This window comes from Pundamilia nyererei, unplaced genomic scaffold (assembly GCF_000239375.1).
Source record: "Pundamilia nyererei isolate P.nyererei 1_Seehausen unplaced genomic scaffold, PunNye1.0 scaffold00135, whole genome shotgun sequence".
Taxonomy (NCBI): domain Eukaryota; kingdom Metazoa; phylum Chordata; class Actinopteri; order Cichliformes; family Cichlidae; genus Pundamilia; species Pundamilia nyererei.
The window spans coordinates 631,757-637,078 of NW_005187536.1; the positions used below are offsets into that span (position 1 = coordinate 631,757).

Consider the following 5,322-nt stretch of genomic DNA (forward strand, 5'->3'; position numbering starts at 1 on the left):
CGCAAAACCTTTCCGTGATCCCGAGTTACTTTTGCGAGATCTTGCAAAATAGACTGCATCCTTCGCAGGTCGCATTTGCAGGCCGAGTCGGTGTATCCTTCGTGACACGACCTATCCCAGAATTCATAGCGCGGCCCAGCCGATTCGTTTCTAACAATGGCGGCAGCTACTTCGTTTTAATTTTACTCTTATTACAAAATAAACTTTTAAGATATTCTCAGGAATGTAGCTGTGTAAACTTCAAATATCTGCTCGGTTTATCAAGACATCACATATTTGCAGAAGTGCTCCGACGTTTTCCGAGACGTCTGTTACCCACCGGCTCGAAGCTAACGGGAGGTCGAGGCCCACTACAGCCGGGGGAACGCCGCACTCCCAGCACATCGTGCCTCGACCTCCTGGTCGGTTTCGAGCTGGCGGCCTCCGAAGGATGCGCCCAAGTTTTGCGAGCGCTCGAAAAAGTTCATCAAAATTCATCTTCATTTTTTTTCTCCCATGTCCCTTGCGGGGCTCCGTACTCTAAGTGTCAGGGATGTTACAGTGAGACAAACAACTTTATAGCATCGAGAAAGCTGCTTTTTAAACACGCAGGGAATCAGGATGTGTTAGCAGAATGCTAACGTTTTATTAGGGGTTTGGCTTAAGTGTAAATCATTGTTTTATTGCAGGTCAGGTGTATCACTGATGCCATTTTTGAAACAAAACAAAAAATAGAAGTAAAATAAAAAAGCTGTATTCACTCATGCTTATGTCATGCAAGCACCAACCTCTGCTTAACTGCAGCTTATTTCTGTACATCGGGATTAACAGGAAGTGACATAACACCTCACATCAACTTGAATATGACATAACCTCCCCATTCCCAGGAATACTGTCTTAATTTTTTTATCCTTACACAGAGTTTGCGTGGGAATCGGTTGAGACTGGATAACAGCTTTGGGTCACTAACTAGCCACTGTTAGCTAGTGTTGCTCACTGTTGATTAAGAGAGTGTAAGAGAGGCATTTACTAGTGTGCTGCTTCTAGTGTCACTTGAGTAAAAGCTATTGATGGACCTCCTTGATCCACGACTTGAAGTCCATCATCCCGGGCCTGCAGCTTTTAGCCGGTCGAAAACATCCTGCCCAAGTAAAAAGGTGATTAAAGTGGATAAACGTGAGATAGCCATCGCATTCGATTTATTATCTTGAAAAAAGTGCAAAGAACAATCTTGTCACCATACGTCGGCGTTTCTTATTCAAAAGCATTTAATAATGTGACTTCATGCTAAAGATAACAGGCCTAATTACTCTTTTCTGATTATATTTGATTAAGTCTTTCTCTTCACACCCTCAGAAATCACACGATCTCATTGAAGGGGTAATTTCCTACTTCAAAAGCTAATTAAGCCAATCAGAGCACAAAGGACTGGCTGTGGCCGTGACCCAGCATGCACTACATTTAACAACCCAAAATTGCTAACAAAGTTTGTCATTCTCTTTTCTGCAAGGTGATTCGTGCTTTGCTCTCAGTAACTGCACATTCAGGGCAAGCTTTGCATTTTACAGTTTTTAGTGTTTCTGTAAATATCCGTCCATCTCATGAGGCTTGGTCGACTGCGTAGCGTATAAGGTATAAGGCGGCTGTCAGTAGCAACAAAAAAAGAAAAGGTAAGTCAAAATTGAGATGTGCGATCTTGACTGGACACCAGCATCGTGCACTTCTCGCAGCAGCGTGGTGCACTGCAGAGAGCTCCATAAATGAACCAGCCAGGGAAAGCCCCTTTGAACATGCCCAGAATGAGTGGCAGGACACTCTGAACACGACTCCGTCTTCACCGCTGCGGCGGGAACAGTGGAACCCGTACGAAGGGCTCTGATAGGCCCAGTGGGGAGGAGATTGCTCTGCCCCTGATTGGATGATTAGGGGCTGCGGGGGCTCAAATCAGCCGTTTTCAGGAAGAGAGTGGTTTGGTTAAGTGGATTGGCACTGTGTGTGCTCTGTGTGTGCTCTTTGTGATTGTGTGTGCGCCCTTTGTGCTCTGCTTAGGGTTTGGTGCCTATTCCTGTGTTTATATGTGTGAGTCTGTGTGCCTGTATGCGTGTGGGTGTGCGCAGAAGTCAGGGGAAGCTGGGAAGATTAGAAAGGGAAAAGAACAAAGCCGGAGGAGAGGCGTGGTAAGAATAGGTGTGTGTTTGAGAGTTTACCTAATGATAGATGGACGGATAAGACGGGAGGCAGAGGGAACGGTAAATAAGCGTAAGGAGATGGCAATTATATGAAAAGAAAAACAAAAGGAATGAAAGGAGTGTGGTAAGAGTGGTACAGGTGGTTGAACAAAGAACCGTGGTTATTTTAGTCAGCTGGGTACCCATGACAACTGAGGGACTGAGTGTGTGTGTGTTCGCCTCCATTACTAGCTGGGAGGATGCGAACCAGCGTGCAGAGACTTGCTTGTATTTTGCGTGTCGCTCCTGCAGCCTGTGTGTGTCGACTGTTTGCTCTGTTGCGCCTTTTCTTATCTTCTGCATGTGGATTTTTAATATCAAGAGAATCTCTCTACAAAAAAAACTGCCACTGTGCTCAGCACCAAAACAGGTACGAGACGGGTTACATCACATCAACCGAGGGGATCCTTTTACGCATCCACAAGCACAACCATAAGCTGCTGTTTCTCATTGTAAAGAGTATTCCATTGTATCGTTACGCTGTAGATAAGTCCTAATTATTCTATTCTGATTATATTTGATTAAGCCATTCTCCTCACACTCTAAGAAATTACACAATCTCGCTGAAGGAGTAATTTCCTACTTCAAAAGCTGATTAAGCCAATCAGAGCACAAAGGACCGGCTCTTGTCATGACCCAGCATGCGTGATGTTTAATTATCTAAAATTGCTAACAAAGTTTTAATTTTCTTGTCTTCTCTTTGTGGTGTGCTTCAGAGTTACGTGACCTGATAACACATTTAATGAAGTCCGGAATGAGCTTTTTAGCAAGCCTTGAAACCTTAATTACAGTTCAGTGATATTTTCTATTGCGCATCACTGTAAGAGATGAAGTCAGCTATAGAATAAATAAAGAAACCAAAAAGAACAATAGAAAAACCAAAAATAAGTAAAATGAGAAGGTTTTTCTATTTCACAGTAACATTCGCCTCCACTCGGTGTCAACCTGTCGTTTATGTCTATAAAGTTCCTTCTTTAGAAGGAAAAAAAAATATCTGGACATTTCTTTTTTCTCTTTGAGTTCATGTTGTGGTGATTTGCACCGTTGCCTCACGAGACGCAGGTCCTGGGTTCGAACTCAGGCTGTCAGCTCCAGGTACATCGGCTTCCTCTCGCAGTCCAGAGACTTGCATTAGGTTAATTAGGTCAGGTTAACTGGTGACTGTGTGAGAGTGAGCGGTTGTCTGTCTCCCTGTGTTAGCGCTGAGACAGATTGGTGACCGGTCCACAGTGTGTCCTCACTCCAGCTGGGATAGGCTCCAGCCTCCTGCAACCTTGCAAGTGTAACAAAATGGATGGCTGGACATATACAATAAAAATTTTCATAATAAAAGATAAAAACAAGTGAGATGAACGTAAACCCTCGACAGCAGTATTATTTTTTATTTGTCATGCAGAACACAACCGTCCCGTCCCTTTGTGTGGCGTTCACACTGGGAGGAACTCCACCGACCACCGCACAGAGCCCAGGCTCCTCTTTCCACAACAAGCTCCACCTGCTGGGAACTGCTTTGTGTCCCACTCGATCCATGCTGGCGCTCACCACAGCCGGATGCTTGCTGAAACACCTTCTTGCCCATGACTTCCCAACCATGTCGGCCCTGTTACACCTTTTATATTTCCATCCGTTTGCTCCGGTCTCAGGTTCTCTTCTTTCTTCCTCTGCTGTTGTTTTCCTCCTTTTTAAAACTCCTGTAGCTAAAAGAATTAATTAAGGTTTGGGTCCATTTTACCAAAAACTAAATAAGGTGGGATTCTCCAATATTTGATTTTTATATATGGAAGGAAACAACAAGAAAGAGTAGCCAAAAAATTAAGGTAACACCTAAAAATCTGTGTGAAAACAATTTTTCACTTTGGTCTGATTTTGAACCGAGTTTTGTTTCCACTGACCACAGTTACGTGATTTGGTCCCTAACACATTACACTTAACAGCTTCTCCAGACCCCTCCGCGTCTTTCACACATGCTCAGGTGAATCTGCTCTCATCTGTGAAAAGCACAGGGTGCCAATGGTGGACCTGCTAATTCTGGTAAATGCCGGTCGAGCTGAATGGTGCCGGGCAGTGAGCGCAGTACCTCACCTGTGGCTTGCTGGAGGTCGTTTTGTATCTCTGGCTGTGCCCATCCTGTTCCCCCTTGAACAAAGGAGGAGACACCGGTCCCGCTGACGGGTTTAGGGTCTTCGATGGCCCTGTCCAGCTCTACCAGAGTGACCACCTGTCTCCTGAGATTGTGCTGGGAGACACAGCAAACCTTCTGGCAAACCCTCCTTAGTAGTGACACTGACACAAGCCAGCAGCCAAAAAGACGACTGATCTTATTTACCGACATATTCTGTATTTTTACTTTTACTACTATTTGGGAATCATACTCAGCTCCTTCTGCTTTCCAAGGAATGTTTTGACAGTAACTAATCTAGACTGTACCAAATTATATTTCCATCTTTACCCAAACTTTCCCTTGTTTGTGCATATTCTTAATTTCTCGACAGTTCAGTTTTGTACAGCACAGTCTATTGGAGCGGGCATGCTCTGTTTTGTGTAACTATTTTTAAATCCCAGTAGAAGTGCAACCACATAAGCTGGCGCAATAAAGCTTTTGCACGTGAAACCAGAGGAGTTAAACTTACTTAAGATGCAATCAACTTGTCCCAGGTCGCATTCAACTTGTCGTGGCAGTTTCCTTCCACATATGCGCTGGCAACAGCAAAAACATTATAATCCACAAACACCCTTTGCTGATACGATCGGCTGTTAGCACCTCCCACGTTCCTACAAATAAATGTGCAAACTCACGTGTCCACCATTACCTGCGAAAACCGGAAGTGACGTCATTTTCGTGGGAAACGTAGTTTTTTCCCCCTACGGTGCCTTTCAAAGGTTTACTGGCGTTTTTAAAAGTTCTGTTTGACGTTATTCCTTCTGTATAGTTTCCAGAATGCTTAGAACTCACACTGAACTGTTGGAAACCGTTTATTTTGATGCACGTGCTGTTTGTTTTGTTTCTCTTCTTTTGCACAAAATATTTATTTTTGTTTTTCCTGCAGTTTATAAAAATTGCTCCATCTCAAAAATGTAACTTTGAAGACACTGTTGGAAATTTGTTTTGTGCAAT

At 43.8% G+C, this 5,322-nt stretch overlaps 1 long non-coding RNA gene across 1 annotated transcript; it reads right to left on the bottom strand.

Annotated features, from left to right (window-relative positions):
* Positions 1-3,892: 3,892 nt before the first annotated feature.
* Positions 3,893-4,966, bottom strand: LOC102212939 (uncharacterized). The gene is made up of 3 exons (XR_312007.1): positions 4,838-4,966; positions 4,290-4,443; positions 3,893-3,904 (listed from the first exon to the last, which is right to left on the bottom strand). It is a non-coding gene; the product is annotated as an uncharacterized LOC102212939 (long non-coding RNA).
* Positions 4,967-5,322: the final 356 nt, after the last annotated feature.